A 25,204-nucleotide genomic window follows, 5' to 3' on the forward strand; every position below is an offset into this window, starting at 1 on the left:
TTATGCTAGTCATTTGGTTTTCTTCTTTCTTTTTTTAAGTCAAATTAACCAAAGATTTATCTCTTTTATTGTTTTTTTCATTAAACCTGCTCTTAGTTTTATTTATTAGTTCAATAGTTTTCTTATTTTCAATTTTATTAATCTCTCCTTTGATTTTCAGAATTTCTAATTTGATATTTAATTGGGGATGTTTAATTTGTTCCTTTTTGCTTTTTTTAGTTGGATTCTTAATTCATTGATCTACTCTTTCTCTATTTTATTCACGTAAGCATTTTGAGATATAAAAATTCCCCTAAATACTGTTTTGGCTGCATCCTTAATTTTTTTATATTATCTCATTATTGTCATTCTCTTTATGAAATTTGTGATTGTTTCTATGATTTGTTGTTTGCCCCACTCATTTTTTAGGATTGGTTTATTTAGTTTCAAATCAAATTTTAATGTACCTTTCCATGGCCCTTGATTAGTACATTTTTATTGGATCATGATCTGAAAATGAATCATTTAATATTTCTGTCTTTCTGCTTTGGATTTTGAGTTTCTATGCCCTAATACATGGTCAACTTACGTGTAGGTGCAATGTACCACTGAGAAAAATGTATGATCCTTTCTATCTCCATTCAGTTTTCTTCAGAGGTTAATTGTATCTAACTTTTCTAAAATTCTATTCACTTCCTTAACTAATCTCTTATTTATTTTGTGTTTAGATTTATCTAGTTCTGATAGGGGGAGGTTAAAGTCCTCCATTAGCATAATTTGCTGTCTGTTTCTTCCTGTAACTCAATTAACTTCTCCTCTAAGCATTTGGATGCCATGTCACTTGGTACATATAAGTTTATTATTGATATTATATTATTATAACATATGTTATTTTAGTATAATATTATTGATATTAGTTCATTGTGTATGACACTTTTTAGCAAGATTTAGTTCCCATACTTATCTCTTTTAATTAGGTCTATTTTTTCTTTTGCTTTGTCTGAGATCAGGATTGCTAGCACTGCTTTTTTTTTTTTTTTTTTTTTTTTTTGTATTTCAGTTGAAGCATCATATATTCTGCTCCAGCCTTTTACCTTGATTCTGTATATGTCTGGTTCAAATGTGTTTCTTTTAAACAACATATTGTGAAATTGTGGTTTTTAATCCAATCTGTTATTCACTTCTGATTTATGGCAGAGTTAATCCCATTCACATTTACAGTTATGATTACTAACTGTGTATTTCCTCCATTCTATTTCCCCCTATTTATACTTTTCTCTCTCTTTTAACTCTGCCCCACCTCACCATGTTTATCTCCTGAACACCACCTCCCTGAATCTGCCCTCACTTCTGTTAGCCACCCCCTCCTTTCTTCCCCCTTTTCTTTCCTACTTACCATTAGGGTTAAATAAATTTCTACACTCAACTGTATATGAATGTTATTCCCCTTTTGAGCCAAGTCTGATGAGAGTAAGATTCAAACAATACTTACCCTCTTCCATCATTCACTCCACTGTGATAGGTCTTTTGCACCTCTTCATGTGAGTCTGCCTCCCCATTTCCTCATCTCCCAGTACAATCCTATTTTTTACCCCTTAATTTATGTTTTTTATCATTACATCAAAGTCAGCTTACACCCTCACCCTTCAAATTGCCCTACTAAAGACACAGTTCTCAAAAGTCATAAATATTATCTTCCTGAGTAGGGATGTAAATATTTAACCTATTGAATAGTATGTTTTTTCCCCCTTTCCTGTTTACCGTTTTATACTTCTTTTGAATCCGATATTTGAAGATTGAATGTTCTGTTCAGTTCTCAAATTTTCATCAGTAAAGTTTGAAAGTCCCATATTTAATTTAATGTCCTTCTTTTCCCCAGAAATTTATGCTCAGTTTTGCTGGGTTGTTGAATCTTGTTTATAATCTAAACTTTTTGCCTTTCAGAATTATCGTTTTGTAAGGCCTCCAGTCCTTCAATGTAGAAGCTGCTAATTCCTGTTTAATTCTGACTATAACTCCTTGATATTTGAATTGTTTCTTTCTGGCTACTTACAGTATTTTCTCCTTCTTAAAATTCTGGAATTTAACTACAATATTCCTTAGAGTTTTCATTTTGGGATATCTTTCAGGAGATGATCAGTGGAGTCTTTAACGATTATTTTATGTTCTGGTTCTAGGACGTCAAGATAACTTTCCTTTTTAATTTTCTGAAAAATGTTGTCCACGCTCTTTTTTTTTTATCATGGCTTTTAGGTAATCCAATAATTCTCAAATTATTCCTCCTAGATCTAATTTTCAAGTCCATTATTTTCCCTATGAGGTATTTTATGTTTTCTTCTGTTTTTTAATTTTGTTTGACTAATTTCTGATGTCTCACAGAGTTGTTAGCTTCCACTTGCCCAATTCTAATTTTTTCACAATCCTTCCTACTTTAAAAAAAAATATATTTGTTTATTTTTAGTTTTCAACATTCATTTCCACAGATTTTGAGTTCCAAACTTTTCTCCCCATCTTTTCCCTTCCCCCACCCCAATGTGACATGCACTCTGATAACCCCTTCCCTCAGTCTGCCCTCTTTTTTCTCCCACCTCCTTATTCCCCTTTTCCCTTACTTTCTTGTAGGGAAAGATAGAATTCTATACTCCACTGCAAATATATCTTATTTCCCAGCTGCATGTAAAAACAATTTTTAACATTTGTTTTTAAAACTTTGAGTTCCAAATTGTCTCCCTTCTCCCCCCCCCCCCATTGGAAAGGCAAGCAATTCAGTATAGGTTATATATGCATAATTATGCAAAAAAACCCCACTTCCTTAATATTCATGTTGTGAAAGACTAACCATTCAATCAAAGGGCCATACTTGGGAACTTAGAAAGCCACATGTGATCTTGAGGCTGCAGGTTCCTCAACCCTGATTTAGAGACTTGATTTAATGTTAATTTTAAGGGAAACTGAGGAGAACTCAAGAAACTTTTGTTTTTTCTCTGCCGTTTTGTCTCTGCCCTCTACATATATTGTTAGACTCAGTTGACTCTTCTACTAGTTCTGCTAATTTTAAAAAGAAACACTTAAGATATCTATCTATCTATCTATCTATCTATCTATCTATCTATCTATCTATCTATCTATCCATATAGAGAGAGGGGGGGAAAGACATGCTCCATACACACACACACACACACACACACACACACACACACACACACACACACACACACATGCACACATTTGTTACAAATGTTTGGCTTAGTGCTTAGGAGATGGGGAATACAAGGAGGTCTGGAGAAATGATCAGTTTTTCTCATTATTTTCCCAAATAGTTCATAGCAAATACTTTCTAAGTGGGAAATAATGAGATTAAGCTAGTCAGTTATCTCAATAAATAGATGAAAGTATGACAATTCATGTATTCAAGAGGGGTTTATTGGGAATATGATGCTATAGATCTGAATTTCAAGAAGATGATGGTGGAATACAGATTGGGTAGGGATTCTTGGGTATTCTTTCTAGAAAGTTGTTTTCCTCTGGGTCTGTTAAAATCTCTGGACTCATTCTAAAATATGACATGCTGGCAAAAATTCCAGTGTCTGTTTGAGATTTGTGGATGATGCAGCAGCATAATGTAGTCTTTTACTCCTTTGTTTTTGTCAGAAAAAAAGTCTTAATTTTGACAATAATGTGTTGCATTTTGAGTTATACCTTGGAAGTTTTGTTTGTGCTAAAGTGCCAGGATGCAGGTGACTGAGTTCATGATTGGTCTTCTCGGAGATATATACACAACAACCTTGGATTGTCTCTGTGGCTATTACCTCAGAATGGACAGCCTGCCCAGTGAAGCTTCTCACTAAAACCTTAGAGGTGACTTTTGAGATAACTGTCATAGTTGAGTGAGAGATTTGCATAGTAATTTTTTTCATACAACTTGAGAGGGTGACAGACAGCAAAAACAAAACCAAACCAAAGTGAAAATCATCTTAAATTTTTGACAAGCTACTGAAGAGATTACAATATATTTAGTTTAATATAAATCTTTCTTCCAAAGGAAGATCTCTCAAATATGGATTCTATTCAAAATATATAATAAGTAAAAAGTACATCCATTTCCAGAAGGAGCTTCATTAATGCTTGGTCATGCTTTTGTAAGTAGAGATTCATACTTTACCTGACCCCACTCACATTGTGAAATGGCAGGAGCAGTCAAAGGATGCATTAACCAGGAAAGGACTTCCCACAATATCTCTTGAGCAAAACAGAATGTCTGCTCCCACTTCCAGGTGATAACCCCTTAAATAATTCTTCATGGAAAGAATTACATGAACTGATGCAGGGAAGTAAACAGAACCAGAAAAAAGAGAAACAAAATAATGCACGATGATAGCAACAGTGGAAATGGAAAGTTCAACAATAAAAAACAAATAAAACCAAAAATTGAACGTTGAAGAACTGTTATGGTCTGGTCTCTCCATCATGTCATCAACTCTTCCTTTTCAGGCCAAACATTCTTACTTCCTTCAACCTATCCAGTATATGTAATATATGTAATATATATAGTATATAATATACATATATATACACATATATTTCGTATTTCATTAAAGTGTGAATTCAGAGAATTTCATTTTAAAATTTTACTTAAAGTTACACATTTATTGAGATCAGTATAAATTACATTAATTTTATTTATCTAAAAGCTAAAGAAACTAAAATGAACTAAACCTAAACAAAAATTATTCAAACCTAATTTAAAAAATTAACAAGAGAATTGTGATATAGTACAACTTGTCCACTGTTTGGTTCAATTTGTCCTCTTTGAAGCCCTCCTTCAACCCCAATTATCAGGAGTGCTCCATAAGAGTTGTCCCCTCTTTCCCCTAGAGATTCCTTCTCCATGCTATGAGCAATTGCAGACTTTTTGCTTCCATTTCACATTATTGCATAATGAAATAATTTATACTTTAAAACCAAGAATATATTACACAATTAAACGACAAAGCTTAAAGCCCCCCACCCCCAGTTTTTGAGGCATACTCCAAATATCCTCTAGGGTGTATGGAAGGTGCCAGTTTAATATGGGGATACTGAACCATGGTATCATATAAGCAATGATACCATTGCTTATATGATATAGCATTGTATTCTTCACCAAGTTGCCCTTGATAAGACGAACTCTAATTTCTGCTTTTTCCTTCTACTGCACTCTGAAGCTCATACTTTGGAGGACACTAAGCCCCTGCCTAAGGGTTGGCTTCTGGACCTTCCTAGCTTAAGAATGATTATCAGTAGTAACTGTTGTTGTTTCCCTCCCAGCCTGATGTTGTTTTTTTTTTTCTTCTACGCCTCACTAAAGGGGCCATCCTCTGGTTACTTCTTAAAGATGCCTATTCACTGAATGGACGTTACCTCAACCTAAGTGAGTTCTTGAATAGACCTTGGCTTAATGGGGCCAAGGTCTCCTACTGCACCCTGGGTCATCTCCAGTCAGCCTGATAAATATGTGGTCACTGGATTCAGATGGCTCTGGAGGAGAAGTGAGGCTGGTGACCTGCATAGCCCTCCCTCACTCAAAACAAAGTCAAGTGCAAGTCATGCCATCATTTCTCTGATGGATTGGTCTTCTTTGGTAACGAAGGACAAACACAACAACATGTAGGACTAAACACAGTACTTAAGATATAGTCTGACCAGTGTAGAATAAAATAATGTTCGATTATTCTATCTCCTCTCCTATACACAGTAAGGATGGGGACTAGATCTGTTATTTTACTGGTATAATTTCCAGGTGACAAAATTCCCTTGACCAACATTGGAAAGCACCTTCTATAATCTTAGAGTTGCCTAGAGAAGTAAGAGGTAATGTCAGTTAATTAATAAACATTGATTAGATGCTTACTATGTGCCTTCTATGGTCACTGCGATGCTAAGTGACTTGTCATACTGCCAGGATATGTGGAAAGTGTTACTCAAACTTTGATCTTCAAGGATAGAGAGGTTATCCATTATACTACTCTGTCTGCCTATACATGATACTTCAATCAATATAGCCTAACCTTGTTAATACCATCTATCTTCTAGTGCTCCTTAATTGGTTCATGTATATAAACCTTGTTCCCTAATTGGACTGCATGCTCTTTGTAGTCAGGTATTCTATTATATATTGTGTTTCCTCACTTCTACAACCAGCATCTGGCACTTTACTGGGCACAGATTAGTAACTGAATGAGTAATTACTGGATTGAGAATGGTAGCCTTGTTGAAAACATAAGGTATCTGTGATGGAATTTCAGCTATCCATCCTGCTCAGGGACTTGCCTGTCTAATGTTCAAGTGACAGCATCATTTATTTCCATTAACAATGTAAGCTGCTGGGGAGAGAGTGCTTACAAATGGATCATGTGGTCACAAATGAAGGCAAAAGAGGATGTGCATGAATGCATCAATATTAATATCATGAGCATAATTTTTAAAACCTGGATGTCAGAAGGGACAGGGAAATGAATAAATAAACCAGAAGCTAAAATAATGTCTGATTCTAGGGGTGGTGCTCACTCACCGATTATGTTCTCCCTATAAGATACATGAAGTAATTTGTTTTCAACTGCTAAAATTTGGGTGCCTTTTCCTTAAATTTTCACTTTCCTGATTAAGATTAAATTGGGCATTGATGAGTTACTGAAACTTCTTGAATTTTGGGCCTCTACATCCTACAGAAAGTTATTTTCTTATTCTGTTTCAGCAAAAGAGACTGATAGTTTATTTCACTGGAGACTTACCAGTATTGTGTGATGTGCCTTTATCCTTCAGGTTACCTTGACCTTGGTCTTGCTGGGAGCAGGGCTTGCCACTCTAGGACAAACTATTGCATTCCCCCCATAGGAGTTTCCCACAAGACTAACCTTAAGAAAATCAATGCACAGAAAGCTGAACTTACAAGAAAGATTTCTTATAGGGTGATTATTGCCAGTATAATTGAATGCATATACTCAATCAGCAGATATTTATTCAACATCTACTGTTCCTACTAAATACACATGGATTGTTGTGTTCTGCACACAACCTGTGCCCGCTCATCTAGGTTCTGTGGAATATATAATAGAAATGTATCTTGTAAGTTTCAATGGATTTAAATGCTTACTGGGGAAAGAGGAGTTACCCATTTGAAAAGCTAACTGATACTAACATCAGGTATGGTTCAAGTGATAGATGAATTCTTTGTGCAATAAATACAATACTAGTTATTAATAATAATGTTAGGCTAACATATGGATGGTGCCTATTGTGTATGGAGTTATCCTAAACACGTTACAGATATTATCTCATTTGATCCTTACAACAATCCTAGGAGATAGGTACTATTATTATCCCCATTTTACTATTGAGGAAACTGAGGCAGATAATATTGAGAGTCATACAACAAATAAGTGTCTGAGGTTGGATTTGAACTCAGGCCTTCCTAATTCCAGGCCTGGTGCTCTATCTATTGTATCACACAGCTGTCTCGTTCAGAGGAAAGAGAAAGTTCCCTCATGTTACGGAAGCTTTGTGTGAGCAGCAAAATGCAATGGAGAAGTAGAACTTCAGTTGTCCTCTGAAAAAGGGGAAGAAATTGCTTTGGTAGATGGTAGTCTTTGCGGAGAGGGACAGGGCATTCTGAGGAAGGTGAATAATATAAGTTAAAAAAGAAAGTGTATTCTTTTTAACACTTTTATTTATTTATTTTGACATTAATTTTTTTATTTCCAGATTTTTTCCCTCCCTAACCCTCCCTCCCCCACCCATTGAGAAAGCAAGGCATGTTATATAAATTATGCATGTGAAGTAATACTAAATATATTTCCATATTAGTCATGTTGGGAAAAAAAACATAAAAAGGCAAGAAAAATTAAAAAATGAAAAAAAAGTTTCAACCTGTACTAAGGTTTCATCAGATCTTTCTGCAGGTAAACAGCATTTTTCAACATAAGTCCTTCAGGAATTGCCTTGGATCATTGTATTAATCTGAGTAGCTATCTTTCATGGTTGATTGTCATTATAACATTGTGGTTACTGTATACATTGTTCTCTTGGCTCTGTTCACTTTTCTTTGCATCAGTTCATGTAAGTCTTCCTAGGTTTCTCTCAAACCATCTCTCTAATCATCTCATAGCCCAAAAGTTTTGCATCACAATCATATACCATAACTTGTTCAGCCATTTCCTAATTGATGGACATCCCCTCGATTTCCAATTCTTGTCACGACAAAAAGAGTTGCTAAAAATATTTTTTCTGCATATAAGTTCTTTTCTCTTTTCTTTTTGATTTCTTTGAGATGTAGACCTAGTAGTGATATTGCTGGTCCATGGGTATGCGTGGTTTTATAGCCCTTTGGGCATAGGTTCAAATTGTTCTCCAAACCAGTTCATAGCTCTACTAACAGTTCATATGTGTCCCAATTTTTCCACATCTGTATTATTGATCATTTTTACTGATTGTTTTAGATATATATTACTTATCATTTTAAGGAAAGCTCCATTTATTCTCTTTTTTGTAGCATCTTTTAATGAGTGTTGTATTTTGTCAAGAGATTTTTTTTTTGCATCTACTGAGATAATCATATGATTTTTGTTCTTTGTGTTATTGATGGGGTCAATTATGCTTATATTTTTTCCTGATATTGAGTTATCCCTACATTTCTAGTATAAATCACACTTGGTCTCAGTATATGATCTTTTTTTTGGTATATTGTTGTAATCTCCTTGCTAGTATTTCATTTAAAGCTTTTGCATCAATATTCATTAGGGAAATTGATCTAAAGTTTTCTTTCCCTGGTTTTTATTTCTTCCTAGTCTAGGTTTTAAAAAAAATACATATTTTGTGTCATAAAAAGGTTTTGGTAGGAATCCTTTTTTGCCTATTTCCCTAAATTTATATAGTGTCGGAATTACTTATTCTTTAAATGTTTGATAGAATTCACTTGTGAATCTATCTGATCCTGGAGATTTTTTTCTTAGGGAAGATATTTAAGAGTTTAGTTTCTTTTTTTCCAAGATTGGGTTATTTAAGTAAGAAATGAGTATTCATTATGAGGCTGACCATGAGTAAATGTAATAGCTTGATTAGTTTGGGAGTGAATGTCACATAGGTGGGGCCAGATGGCTGAGGGCTTCAGGGTACTGCTTTAAATATTAAGCTCCTTTAGGACATTTAAAATACAAGCACCTTTATGAAACTTGAATTCCCACAAAACTCTTCTGAAATGCAGAATAGACACATAGTATTGCAGGGCTGAAAGGACCTTAGAGATCAGCTTAGTCTATCTTCATGTAGTGAGATGCAAGGTACAAGGTATATAATCATAAAAATTACTCCCATTTATATAGGGTAGAGGTTGTAAAGCATTTTTCTTCATTTGTAGTAAAAAAAATGACATGCAGGAAATATTTGTAGTAAAAATGGCTTTTCCATTTCCTGGCTTTCAAAATATGGTCACAATGGGAAATTTTAAAGGAATAATCTTAAAGTACTTGGAACCAACCACAAAAATCCCATTTGATCATTTTCCTTTCTTTCTTTCCTTCTTTCTCTCTTTCTTTTTCTTTCTTTCTTTCTTCCTTCCTTCCTTCCTTCCTTCCTTCCTTCCTTCCTTCCTTCCTTCCTTCCTTCCTTCCTTCCTTCCATCCCAGACAGATAATATAGATGAATATTCAAAGATGAAAAGTTGTAATGAGGTCTTCCAAATGATGGTTAGATAGAAGGATGAGAATCAGTTTGCAAATTTGTTTGTTTCACATATTGTACAGCACCTCACAATGTCTCACTTTTTAATTTTTTTCCCATAGATTGGATATATCTCCTTAATGTCTCAGTTGCTGTTATGTTTGTTGCTGTTCTACTTTGAAATGAGGCTCATGATATGCTTATAGTCTTTATGGGGAGAGTTAAGGACTGGCAGTATGATATTGATATGAACTGATTAGACCAGATGCCTCTCCCCAGAAGGCTGAAGAGAGATTCAGACTGAATGACTGGGGAATCCATAAGTTTAGGCTCTGACAGCAGAAAATTTCTATCAGCTCATGGATACATATATAACTAGCTTTACCCATCTGGCCTATTTTTGATTTATGTGTCAAAAGATATCTATGGGCCTGCTCATTCTGTTATTGTAGAAGTCTCAAGTTCTCTTTGTCTTTCAGGATATTCCCCCAATTGAATATAAAGAAGCTCCTTGAGGAAAAGGACCATCTTATTTTTGTCCTTAGAGTATCTAACAAATAGCAAGTACTTAAAAATACTTATTGAGTTAAACAAATCCTCACTCTGTGCCATGTACTTACTTTTATCATCGTGGTTACTCTGTCCATCAATGCAAATCACAACCCTTTCATGCCTTCCTATTCGATATCATTTATATCCTTCTCTTTTCATCAGCCTTTCATAGAATATCCATTAATAGCTTCCAATATGGCTTCTGCTATTTTTCCCTTTCACATTAAAGCCTCTGAGTATACAGGTATATTGACTTACTTTGTAAATTCTTAAGAGAATTTCTCTACTCCTTTACCCTTTGTGGTTGAGGTTGGTGTTCTCTTATCTTCATTGCTAAAGAACATCATAAGAACTTCCATACATGGAGGCAATGACATGTTCTTATGTGGTTGCCAGTGCCTTTGGTAATTCAGGATTTTCTTGGAGTTACATTTAACTTAGTTACTTAGCAATATGCATTTTAATAGCTTGGTCACTAAAATATTTAGATGATCTTTATGCATATACCATATGTTACAAATCATATTACTCTCTAAGACTACATGTTGCAGAACTGTTGTCAATCTACTCTGGTAGAGAGGAGTTTCTTTACAGAGAATCCTTTCAGCAATGAAATCACATTGTGAATATATCTATCTATAAACAGACACACATATTTTCTATATATCTATAAATATGATAGATACACGAACACGTACATACATGCATATACTTCCATATGTGTTAGTGTTGTTTGTTCTTTGTTTTCAAAGAGGACCAAAAATATCACAGGGTAATGCCTTGACTTGTGCATGAATTGAATTGAAGTGAGACCGAATTGCATAAAGCCATCAGCCTCAGTCTCTCTTCCAAGTCATTGAAGTCCGGTGACAATACAAAAGTTTGGAGGACTGGTATTTGCCTGGGTTTCAGTGGATGACCTTGGTGTCTTCGGTGACTGACAAAGTTTTTGATGCTCCACAGTACCTGCTTCAGCTGCCTTCATGATTATTGGAATAAGTTGTTCTCAACTGCCCATTCTGCATATTGAAGTCTTCACATTACTGGGATATATGCCATCCCCTACCTCACTGGTGGGTTTGAGGCCTAGCAGTTACCCTCAGCCTGGCTTGACCTGTCTGCCAAGATGGTTTTATCAGGGTATGGCCACTGTGCATACTACACAGCTTCTTGGAGCCACAGATGAGAGTTGGGTGACAGGAAGACACCAAGAGTGGATGAACAGCCCTGAAAAGGGCTCGGCAAGTCCTCATGGCAGAGGTGCCAGTCTTCCCTGAACATTCTATGCACCTGTTCCATATATGTATAGTATGTACACATACACACACACACACATATATATATACATACAAAACATAATATATGTTGATAGTTCATATGTATAATATATGAATATAGCTCATATATACTATTCGTGCCCAACCTGTGGTAGAACTTTTTGACCTTTTATTGGTCCAGTCAACCACAGTAAGACACACTGTATCTTGACCCTGACATAGAGATGACATTTTTGTCCCCTTTGAACATGGAGGACAACAATCAATACAGATTTAATATGTCTGAAGTATACAACAATATAGGCACATATCTGTATATAGACATGTATTTGTATATTTGTGTCTTTATCCAAACTGTGTCTATGTCTAAATTATTACTTTTATCTCTAGGGGCAGCTAGGTGGTGCAGTGGATAGAGCACCAGTACAGGAGTCAGGAGGACCTGAGTTCAAATCTCACCTCAGACACTTGACACTCACTACCTGTGTGACCTTCGGTAAGTCACAACCCTAATTGCCTCATCCTGGGTCATTTCCAGTCATCTTGATGAATATCTGGTCACTGGATTCAGATGGCTCTGGAGGAGAAGTGAGTCTGGTGACCTGCACAGCCCTCCCTCACTCAAAACAAAGTCAAGTGCAAGTCATGTCATTATTTCTCTGATGGCATGGTCTTCTTTGGCAACAAAGGATGAACACATGCATACCTTTATCTCTATGTCTACATCTGTACAGTATCTTTATCTCTATTTGCTACAGATAAATAGTGAATGCTTTACTGATTTGGATTTTTTTGACACTCAAGAATTAGACAGTGTGGCAAGGAAGAAGATAGAGAGAATCCTTCAAGCAAAAACAAGTATCTTTAACAGGTTTCTTTTCTACACCAGCAAGAAATTCCAGTTCCTCAGTCTTGGCTTTGAATAAATGTGCTGATAAATGATATTTAATTTACCAAATTGGCTCTGACAGTGAGAATAGATTGGCAGAGGCTCTATTCATACTTCCAGGACACTTTTGTCCCATGAGTCTGACTCATCTTCCCTTCCTACAATATCTAGAGCAGGTTCCACCTGGCAGAAGTATTGTAAAGAGTCTATCATCTCAGTAAGACCATGCTGGAGCAGATTTATCTTGTTTACCTCTCATACCATATTATTAGCAAATTCCAGCTTGTTGCTCCTCTTATCTCTGTATTTCAGAACCATCATTAGCCTAGAAGAAAATCTTTCCCTCCCTGCCTTTTCATTTAACCTAATCTCCTCCCTCTTCAGCCTTACAATTACTCATTTCCTATACTTCTTGCCCACATCTTCCACTGTCCCTTTGGAATCCTTAGATGTTAGGGTGGATAATGCACTAGCCTCAGGTAGAACTGAGTTTGAATTCTGCCTCAGCTGCTTACTAGCTGTATAACCATAAACAAGTCACTTAACCTCTCTCAGCCTCAGGTTTTTCCTCTATAATAATAGCACTTACCTCATAGAGTTGTGAAGATCAAATGAGATAATATTTGTAAGGTGCTCATCAAAGTGCCCTGCACATAATAAGTGCCATACAGCTTTGTCTTGTCATTTTTTTTAACTGGTATTTTATCCATTGCATGTATCTGTCTCTTCAGCTATGTCTTGTCTATGTCTAAGACAGCTATGTCTAAGACAGCTTTGTCTTGTCATTTTTTTTAACTGGTATTTTATCCATTGCATGCATCTGTCTCTTCAGCTATGCCTTTCCTATACCTATGATTCTCCTCTACTTCCATCACTTAGCAGCCTTTCTTCCTTTGAGGTTTCCTCCACCCTTGTGTCCACTGGCATTTTCCTTCAAGGCTCAACTCAGTTCCTATCTCCTCCATGAAGTGGAGAGGTCCAAGACTTCTCTCACTTCCCCTACTCCCTCTCCAGCAAGTCTCTAACTTTTCATGCCTTGTAGGGTCTCTTTGTCTGGATCTCTTCTTTGCCCTTATGTTATAATCACATTCCACTCAATTGAGTACATATTGTATTCCCCCCTCCCCCATTCCATTAGAAAATTGAAGAAAGCAAAATAAGATTTTGTTTTCACAACAAATCACAAAAAATAAGATTGCTGATTTGGGAGGAATTTGAGAGATGATCATAGATATTTACCACAAAAATGGAAATCAGAAACATAAATTACTTTCCTAATGTTTATGTAATATATATGTATATATAAATTTGTATATTTGCATATGTATGCATAAATTTGTCTATTATTTATCATAGCTCTGTTGACCTGTGTTTCTTCTAAGCATTTTTCTTCTTCAAATTTTTGTTTCTCTATTGAACTCCAATGCAATGTAAGTTTTATATGCTATTTATCCATTTTTAAAGAGCCATCCAGTAACTCCAAAATGTTAGGGTTAATTTCTCTAGGTCTTATCTTTAGATCAGTAAATAGTGTAGAACACTAGTCATCAAGCTTTCCAAATCTTTAACTGATTAGAATATAAAAGACTGTCCTTATTAGCTTACTTAATTTCTAATTTGTTGTGTTTTTAACTTAAACAACAACAACAAATAAACCTCAGAATCAAGTTTTCTCTCCTTTTTCTTTGCCAGTTTGCAAAAGAGCTGCTGCTGCTGCAGACAGGTTTGTTTTCTCATATGAAATTTGACATGTGCAATGTCATCCTGAGAAATGATCATGTACCACTAGTTAACCTGAGGAAACTTATTTATTGAGAAACGCCCTGAAGCCTTAAGACAATTTTTTTTTCTTGAAGATTTCATAGACTGTTGTGAGGCACATGACAATTTTTCTTGGCGGTATTTGGTAATTCTGTAGTTCAAAAGGCAAATTCCCTACCACTAATGAGCTTATGTTTTAAATAAGACAAAGTAAATACGTATAATAAACTTTTGCAGCTATTACTGGGATTTCAGATCAATTTACCTTTAAATTTTTGATGATGTGTCAAGGAGGAAGAGTATTTGGTGGGCGAAGGTTGTGGAGTTGATAATTCTAATGGTTACAAAAAAAATCCTTTAATATAAAAGACTGGAAAATTAGTACTACCTCTATAGAGAATTAACCTTTAAAGTTTTCTGCTGGATTCACAGAGAAATATTTGGGCTTAAGTTATGTCTCTGTTCTTTAAATGAAGTTGAACATTAGAGTAATTATCCTAATAATTAAAGGACAATAACACAATAACCCTGCTTTTGTATCCAATTATCTGATTCTTTCTAGTGATTATTTTCTTTTGGCTTGAAATGTTTGGATAATTGCTTCAATCTTTCTTCTCACTTAGTGTGTTGCTATAGCCAAAAAAGTTTTAATAGAGATTTTCAGTGTCCAAAATATCTCCATTTTGAAGATAAAAAAGATTTTTGGCAGCCATTATGTTGCTTCCCCCTCCTCCAATTCTGATGTATTGAAACAGTCAAATATGAGTCTAAGGATGGACATCCTTTTTTTAACAGATGTTTAAGCCACTACTTCAAAGTGTTCTCCTTTTCCTGGGAATCATAAACTCTCTTTTTACAAGCTTCCATTAAAAATGCTATTTCCTTCTAAAACTTTCTATGTCTAAGATAACCTTCCTCCTGTACCCTTATGAAATTACTGAATTAAATTAAAAATTGGTTTTCACAGGTTAGATATATAATGTCCAGGTCAAGCAAAGGCAAAATTATGACATAAATGAAGTTTGAAGATACCTTCCCGTTTGTCCTTCAATGTCCCTTAACTCCTGACTGGAATATTATCCTGCCACTATACATGTTTTCTTCTCTTTCATTTCTGTAGTCAGCTCACTGCCACAGAGATAGAAAGAGACTTATTCAACTAATATTAGTAAATTAAATCTTGATAAGACATTTGCTGGTTACATCTTTGTGTCTTAAGTGAAATAATTGAGTGATACAGTGGAAAGAATGGTGGTCTTGCAATCAGGAAGACCTGAGTTCAAACCTTGCCTATGACACTTACCAGCTCTGTGGCTCTGGGAAAGTCACTTAAGCTCTCTTCCTCTTAGTTTCATCCTTTGTAAAATAAAGATAATAATAACATCTGTTTCATAGAATTATTGTGAGTCTCAAATGCAAATAAACAAATAAATATATTATATATACACACATATGTTGTTCTATAAACTGAAATATAAATATTACCTATTATTAATAATTGCATTCGTTAAAATTTATTTAATAGGGGACTCTTGAAAATCACAAATATTCATGATTAATGTGCCTGAATCTCTAATTATGAGTTTTACACATGATATCAGGAGTGGGCAGGGGCTTTCACAAGATAAAAGATGATCAGGGTTGGAAATGGATAGAGAATATCTCATCTATTTCATATATGAAGAACATAAAACAGGTGGTAATTGAACCTTTTCAATGGAGACCTACAATGAAGGGAAAACTGCTGCCTTCTAAGGCAACCCATATCATGGGATTTACTGGTTATATTTCTTTCTTAAAGACCAAGGTTTAACCAGACTCACAGATTAGCCAACAATAGCTTCCTGCCCAAGCACCACTTTTTTGGGCCCGATGACTCAGAGTAAATGCAAATAGCTACCCTGAGGGTCTTCCCCTTCCAATCTAATTTTTTGTTTTTGATTAAAAGGGTCATCCCTTGACTCACTTCTTAAACAGGCTTGATCACTGAATGGTCATTGGCTCAGGGAAAGTGAGAATTCTGACTGACCTTAGTTTAAAAAGGCCAAGGTCTCCCACTACATTCTGGGCCATTTCCAGTTGTTCTGATCTAAATCTTGCCACTGGACCCAGATGGCTCCAGAGAAGAGAGTAAGACTGGTGACTACACAGTCCTGCCTCACTCAAATTCAATTCAATTGCAAGTCATGACATCATCTTCCTGATGTCATGGACCTCTTGGAGAATGAAGGACAAACCACAAAATTTCACGCTGGGACAGATCTGATATTTAGGACCCTTTTCCTTACATCAAGCCTTAATCTGCATCTTCACACTTTCCACTCATTACTACTAGTTCTACCCTGTAGGTCCAAACCAATCAAGTTCAATCCTTCTTTCACTTTATAGTCCTTTAAATACTTAAAAACAATCAGCTGCTATGTTCACCTATTCCTCCTCTTCTTTATGCAAGAAATCCATAGTTCCTTCAAACAGACCCTTTTGAAGTCTTTGTGGGGGGGAGAGAGAAAAAGACAGAGAGAGAGAGAGAGAGAGAGAGAGAGAGAGAGAGAGAGAGAGAGAGAGAGAGAGAGAGAGAGAGAGAGAGAGAAGAGAAGCAAAGGAAGAGGGAGAGGTAGAGACACAGGGAGAGACAGAGACAAATAGATATAGACAAGTCTAGGGTCTAGAATAGACCCTAGAAGTCTATTTCTTCTTCGATTCCCCTATTTCTTCATAGCAAAAACTCACTCAGAATACACTGAAAATTGATTTATCTTTATATGGAGATGAAATCCATTATAAAAATACAAATAACAAATTGACAAAATTTAAGGGTAACTAACGCCAGTAGGCTAGGCTGAGAGGAACGAACCAGGGGAGAGGGAAGAGATACTTTATTCAGTCCCAGTGTGGCAACAAATTTTGTCTAGCCAAGGCTCTAACCTCTCATGACATTCAATTTGTGGAAGCAATGCTTTTCTTCTGCTATCAGTCACTTCCCTCATTTTTGTTCATTTTGGGGGCTCCAAAGTGTTAGAAACATGGTTGGGGGATCACAGGACATCCCAGGCAAGGTCAGGAAGTTAGCCTGGGATGAGCTGGTACTGTCCACTGCTTCCCATTACAAGAGTGGGCAGAGGAAGGCATTTATTATGCTTCTCTGGTGGAAGCAAGTGTGTAGTTTACTAAGAATACACACATTCATACAGAAGCAGGCATGAGGTTATACGGTTCTGTCCTTCCTGTTAGTTAAAATTTCTCAGGGTTATCTTTTTATTTCCCTTACATTCCCTCCTTATATGAATTACTTGTGACTGGACATGACCTCTAGGGTTCATTGGATTGTCTCATCCCCACTCTTTTAGTTTGCCCCTGAAGCCAAGATGTGCTCCACCATCATCCTTGCAAAACAGGTTACGCATGCGTATCTTATCACAAGCGCTCATCAACCTAGGATTTTTACTATTTTTCAAGAACGTTTGTAGAAGCAAAACAAAACACCATAATATCCCTTCTTACAAAGGGCTTCTACATCCTGGGAACATTCAGTCCTTCCTTAAAACTGTACTTTCCATCAGTCTCTTTATCAATAAAAAGGCTACATTTTTGGGGGATGAATTTGATACCTTCCACGATTCTGATTCCTCTCTCCTTCCTAGTATCATCCTTCCCAAAATGGGGAACCCATAACTAAACAAAATGTGGAAGATGTGGTTAGAAGATATATGATCTATTACCTACTAGTCTTGGATATTAATTTCTCTCTTGACACAGGCTATGGTTACATTATATTTCTTGTCATGAATGTCAAGTGTTATGCTGTATTGAACTCTCAAATCTACTGAAATCCCCAGATTTCTTTTAGACAAATTCCTCTGTACTCCTTCATATCCTGCTTTGTATTTATGAAAGTTTATTTCATACCCAAGTTGAACACGTTATATTTGTCCTTAAAAATCAATGTTCTAGCTTGCTGGAAACTTTTTGATTCTTGATTTTATCATCCAGGATGTTAGCTATCCCTTTCAGCATTGTGTCATTGGAACATTTTATGAAGTCTGTGAGTTTGTTTTAGTCTGATAAAATCTCTCCTTTTTCTTGGGGGTGGGGTGGGGATGTTTGAATATTTCCTGAAATAATTCTTCTAGATATGCATTCTTCAAGTCTGGCATCACCTCCTTCTTCTAGAATCTTGAACTCTTGAAAGCTTCCAGCCCAGAAATTTTCATCTTACATATAACCTTGCCAATTAGTGCCTCTGTCTGTGACATTAGAATTGAGAAATCCACTAGACTTACCTGAGAGAGATACCATCCTTCACATAGAACCCACTATGTCTATTAACCCTCCAAACCCCCCTCCCAGCTGTCTTCATGCAAGGAATTACAATGAACTCTAAGTACCCATCCATTGAAACTGAAAGCTATGAAAGCATAATGGAATAATGGTCCAGTACAGGGAGCAGCTCCTTAAAGGATTATGATGGATTTCCTCCTTGTACATCCTAAAGACATTGAACCCGATGATATGGAAATTTCCTTACTTGTATTACTTACCTGTCCTTGCCCCATCCAATTTGGTGGATGCTGTCTTTTACCCCAGTTTGGAGGGCAAGTGCTATCCTTGCAACTTTTCCTCATTGTCTCTGCCTTCCTCATCGTAGTTCTAACTCTCAGATGCCTCAAGCAATGGACCTTTCTCTCATGTGAGTTAAAATGCTCCAGATAAAGTCCTATCACTTTCCCATTACACTGCCTTATTTAAGCATGCAGCAGAGCCATGTTTAAGTTTCTAAACCATTGTATCATACTGGGATGACCTTTATCAAATATATCGTTAAAAGATCAAACATGGATCCTTGGGACTTTCCATTTATGTGTTTCTTAATTCACACCACATAGACCACTGCTTGTCCTGTCTCTTGACCTGAGGACTAGCAAAATCCTAAAGAAAATGCGATAATCTATGTAAAGCACTTAGTGCACTTTAAAGTGCTACACATCCTCCTCCTCCTCCTCCTCATCATCATCCAGAAAAGGACACTTGGTCCCTACAATGTTAACAGACCTATGGGCATAAAGCCAAATTTCTTCAGGTACTCTATTGCAGCATTCATGACATTAGCATGCAGTTGAGATCATTGGAAATTATTATCAATGCTCACATCTCCTTAATGAAACCTTAGTCCCATTTCTTTCATAATGCCTTTCCTGGCTAATGGCCAGTATCCTACTGGTAAATGTTTAACAACTGGCTTTAAAAAATGCAGGTATAGCACACTTTTAAGTTTAATCAGTGTTATTAACATTTTCTCTATTATTTTTTCAAATCTAGGCATCAAAAGAACAATAAATGAATTCCTGATTTGTAGGATTTGCTGGTTTCTGAAGCATAAATATTTATACTGAAAATTTAACAATAGACCTTCAGACTGGCTTCCATGCACCACTGCTAATAACCCACTTCACAGTGATGCCTTTCCCTTCCAAATATCTATAGTATTTATGAAGCAATTGTTTGGTTTTGAACTGGGAGGGATCTTATATATCACCTAGCCTAATCCTTTCATTTTATTGATGAGGAAAAAGAGACCTAGGAGAAGAAGTGACTTGTCCAGGAAATGATAAACTTCAGGCAACAAAATATAGTTCAAACTTATTATATTGGGAGTTAGAAGAAGCAGAGTCAAAGTCTAGTTCTGCCACTTACTATACTGGTGGCCCTAGGAAAACCTCCCCCAAGGTATCTTTTTTCTCTAGGTATAGGATTCTACTCGTCTTCTGACTCCAGGTACAGTATTCTTTCTACTAAGCCATGTGGCTTAGAACATAGGATTGTCATGTGTTCCTATCAGTTTGTAAACACAGGGTCTTGGAAAGCCTTGACATTGGGAGGCCCTTCCTCTACAATCATGAAACTCAAAAAGCATTTCTGAATGCAGAATGGTCTTTCCTGAATAATGCAAAGGCACTGGCTTGATTCCCTGGCATAAATATTTTTCTTCCCCTCTTTTGAGAGTTTTTCTTTGGCTAAAAAAATCTAAATTATTACTCACTCATAGTGGATAGCCCTGATTCCATCAGCTCTTTAATATTTTTGTCTCATATCTCTTGCCCTTGTAACAAACTTTATAGTTAATTATTATTTATAGACCATAATTATTTGATAGAGAGACTCGGGTTGAATTAAAATTGTTAAGTGTCATTACTAGTTACAAACAAATTAGAAAATAATATAGCATACCTGTGGAAATCATAATGTGTCAGTAGAAAATATTATTTGATTTAAAGAAATCTGCTGAACATGCAACATTTCAATAACATAACTTTAGTGTTATGTATTATATTATACCTATCTAATACTTACTTTGCAACAGGTGGCAGCACTCACTTTCCTCCTACAGTGTCCTGAAAAAATAATTTGTCTGAGCCTCATTCTTCTAATCTGTCATATTAAGGAATAACACTAGAGCATGTGCAAAATCCCTTCCAGTTGGAAAATTTCTGAAAAGTGAAAAGAAGGAATAAATATCCTTATCTTTCTAAAGTGCTTTAGATGGAGTCTTGCTGGAAGGCTAAAAATGTACAACATGAGCATCCAAAGTCATTTGAGGACGATCAGACCTGTGAAAATGCCTGGCCAAACACATACGAGTTCTAACAATTTAACAGCTGCTAGACTTTTCAAATAATATTGCAAATACAAGGATGATTTTTTTTTAAACTGGACAAGGAAATGAAGAGAAAAATGCCCAAACACAAAACTTACCTTGTATAATATATGAACACAATTGTGGGCCATTTTTATTTTGTTTTGTTTTCCTGTAATTTGGTAGAAAGGGCACTGGAGGCTATAGACCTTGGCAAGTTATATCACCATTATGAGTCTTAGTTCTCTCATCTATAAAAGGAAGGGCTTATATAAGATTATTTCCAAAGGGTCCTTCTAGCACCAACCATTTGAGATTGTATTATTTGAAATCAAGAATGTATGTTATTAAAATTTCCATATAGAGTTTTCATACAGTTTACCTCTCATTTGTTTATCTTGTCTCGTAGTTAAGGCTGCTCTAGTGCTAACTGTTAAGTAGGTGATTTGCTTTCAGTCATCCAATTTCTTACTTTTTAATCACTAAAGCTGCCATTGTCCCCATGCATAAACACCTGACTGCTGAAGACCCTACTTTAGCTTCCCATTATTGCTTGTATCACAGACTGTGCCCATGTATTGAAACTTCCTTTCTTCGGTTTGGTATTTACTTGATTTACCTCACCATTCCTGAAACCTTTCCTTTCTCTTTGTGAACATGTTAAACCAACTTTTTTCTGGGTATGAATGCCTGAAAATGTATTAATGTGTTATGTGGACTAGGTGAAATTTTATTATAATATTTACAAGAAATAATTTTAGGCAATATTTCATCATACTGGCAAAGGTAATATTTTCTAACTCTATTATACTTTTTCAGTCTTCTCCTAATTTCCATTTCAACTTGCAACAATTTACTCATGTTCACACCACCTCTTTGCTTACTCTATTTGCTTATTTTTATTTTCCATGGCTTTAGTCCCTTCCCCTTCATATTCATCTCATATATCTCTGCCAGATTAATTTTCTTAAAACATAATTCTGACCAAGTCAGATTCCTGTTAAAAAAACAAAACAAAAACCAAACAACAATAGCAACCAACACTTCACTTCTCACCCCTCCACACATCATAGCTTATCAAATAGTGTCTAGGGCCCTTATTCTAGCATTCAAATTTCTGAATGATTTGACTCCAACCTACTTTCTAGCCATATTTTCACAATTCTTTTACACTAAGTTTATGCTCTACTGAAGAAAGGCTCTCAAACAGACCCCCACCGCTTCCTGAATTGCTATATTTGCTAATTCTTTTTTCTGCCTAAATTGTCCTTTTTCCACAATGCTGCCTTTCTCACCCTTACAGGATAATTAAATAAATACTACTTCTTCATGATGTCTTCCCTTAGCCTACCCTCAACCTGAAATTATTTCTTCTGTCCCTAAGTTTACATTTTACCTTCTTCATATGTCTCTCTGAGCTTCTTCATGTGTCTCTCTAAGCTTTTATATTTTATATTTTTCTTTAATGGAGCAAACATTTATTAGAAGACCAAAAAGTAGAAGACACTCTACTAAATGAAAATAACATAAGGAGAGATAACAGCATAGGCCCTTCTCTCTAGGAAGTTACAATTTAATAGGAAGTAAATAGCTTATACAAGAGTATAATGGTAAAGAAGTCTAAGCAATGTGATATGAAAAATTTGAAGAAATGTAGACCATTTTCAAGTGTTGAGATTATAGAAATCTGCATGGAAGGTTTGAAAGAATAGTAGGACCACAACAGATAGATTTAGGGGAAAGTAACTCATCAATAGAGGTAAGGAGATGAGAAACTAGAGGATGGGAGCTGAAGGGTAATCCAGTTTGGATATATTATTGAGCAGATTAAGGGAAGTAGCATAAAATAAGTATGGATGAATGAACTAGAGACAGATTTTTCAAGGCCTAAAATATGTCATGATCTTAAGTATACTCTATAAAATGGGGAGCCATTTAAGGATTTTGAGTGGAGGATTGACTTGATCATAATGATACATGAAGATTACAAAATAATAGAATTATAGCATATTAGAATTGATGTAAAGGAAGGGCATATGTTGTTTCAATTTTTTAAAAGGGAAAGCAGTAGCATTAGACTGTAGACTGCTGAGATTTTCCTTGATTTCTAGAAAATTCTAAAACACCTTCTTAAAGGGATAGGTTCTAAAAAAAAGGAGGTGATGATCATGTGGAGCCAGCATGAATTCCCCCATACCCAATCATGTCAAATTTGTCTCATTTTTTTTTGGGAAGGGTTTCTGGATTGGTAGGTCAGGCAAATGTTACAGAAACAGAGTGCCTAGATTTCAAAAAAAGTATTTGAAAAAGTCATGCTATGAACAAGTTTAAGAGATATTATTTGGATAATAGTGAAATTAGCAGATTCTGTAGTAGTAAAATGACTGGATTAAAAGTGTAGTGATAAATGGGTTCTGTCATCAGGATTGAGGGTCTTCAATTATTGTAAATTGAAATCTGTCTTTTAGCCTTATTCTGTTCAACATTATTATGACTTAGACTTATTTATTATTATGACTTAGACATTATTATGACTTAGAGTGTATTATATTTACAAAATTTTTAAGTGAAACAAAGCTGAAGGAATAGATATCATACCAAATGGCAAAATCAGTATATTAAAAGTTTTGAGAGGCTAGAATTATGGGCTGAAACTAAAGAAATGAAACTAATAGGGAGAAATATAAAATTGTCACCTGAGTTTAAACAAACAAAAAAATTCACAACGACAAGGTAAAGATTTGGTTAAATAGTAATATGTGGGAAAAGGATCTGGAAGTTTGAAAGAACTATAAATGAAATAGGATTCAACAGTTTGAAATGACAACTCAAAAATGAACACCAACTTTAATTGCATTAAATAATCAATAATACCTGGAACCAGAAAGGTCATAGTCCTGCTGTATTCATAATATAGTAAAATTTTAGAGATGGCAGGGATCTCAAAATTCAACCTATCTATTCTGTTTGTGAATGAAAATAATGAGTTCAAGCACAAGTAACTTTGTAATTTTCCTAAATCCAACAATTCAGCTCTCTTTGCCATCTGTACATGTGGTCAGCTCTGTTTGACTTGTCACTAAAGTACATTTAAAGTCTCTGATGGTCCTTTTATTCCATTTTGTTTTCTGTGGAATTCTGAACTAGGAAGTGAGTGGTGACTGGAGTAAAGGAATAATGTTGGCTATTCTGTGCATGGGGACCCTTTTTTTCTGGATATCTTGTTGTTCCCTCTGGTCTCTGTGGGGCCAAACGAGGCCAGTCAGCACCTGTAATTGCTAAATGTTTTCCACTACTGCCTCAGGGTCACATAGCGTTGGTCATTCCCATATGTGAGTCATACATCTCAGCTCTAGGTTTACAAAAAGCAATTACTTCTGATTTCTATAACCCACAATAAACCACAATCTAGAATGAACATGACACTTGGGCCCTGGAAATGAATCCATATACATCTAGAATTCAGCAGCAGCAGTTACTGGTTGTTTTATATGATTTCTTTTTGAAGTAAAATAAAATAAATGAGGTACACAGAAATAACAAATAGAACTGGTACTCCAGAAATATTTGGCAATGAGCTGAATAATATTCATACTTCCGGTAAGTTCGAGGATAGGGAAGGCAGTGTGTAACCCAATAAATAAAACATTAATCAGTTTTGCAGTGAACTTTGAATAGTATTGTTCCTTGGCTATGGAAGAGTGTACAACATCATAAATAGAGTGCTTGTTGAATTTTAAACACCAGAAGCTCTTGTAAAAAGATGTCTCTTCCTCCTCTTTATCCTCTCTGCTTATTTACACTCCCTTCCCTTCCATTCTTTTCCTTCCTGTAAGGAAATAGAAATCTACTTCCATTAAAATATATATTTCTACATCCAAAAAGGTAGTGAAATCAGGAGATAAATAGAGAAAGAAAGATGTAGAAAGAGATGGAGCATGTACTGGGCTATGGCTGACTGCTCCCATTGTATCATGACATTACTTGACTTGCTTGCAAAATTAAAGAAAAAATTTCAGTATTTAACATTCAACTTGCATTGGCATAAAAGCAAATATTAGCATTGAAATTAACTTATTTTAGCCATGATGCTGATTAGAAAAAGAAGGCTTTATATGTCTGGTGAGAGTGATGAATTGTGAATTTGGCTCAACTGCAGTTTACTTTTTTTTTCCCTCTTGGGAGTCATTAATGGCACCATTGGGCACTTCCATTTTTAAAATCTCAGGCAACACATGGAGAAACCAATAGTAAAAGAAAATCTCAGACTGTATTAATTTGGAAGCATTGTAGCACAAGCAATTGGCATCCATGGATGAGAGCTGAAGAGCCAGAACTGTAGAGTAGCTAACCTTAAGTTGAATGGAGGCCGTAACAATTGATTAATAACAGCCACATCTGAAAATGGTACCATCAGAAGCA

This window comes from Notamacropus eugenii, chromosome 5 (assembly GCF_028372415.1).
Source record: "Notamacropus eugenii isolate mMacEug1 chromosome 5, mMacEug1.pri_v2, whole genome shotgun sequence".
NCBI lineage: Eukaryota > Metazoa > Chordata > Mammalia > Diprotodontia > Macropodidae > Notamacropus > Notamacropus eugenii.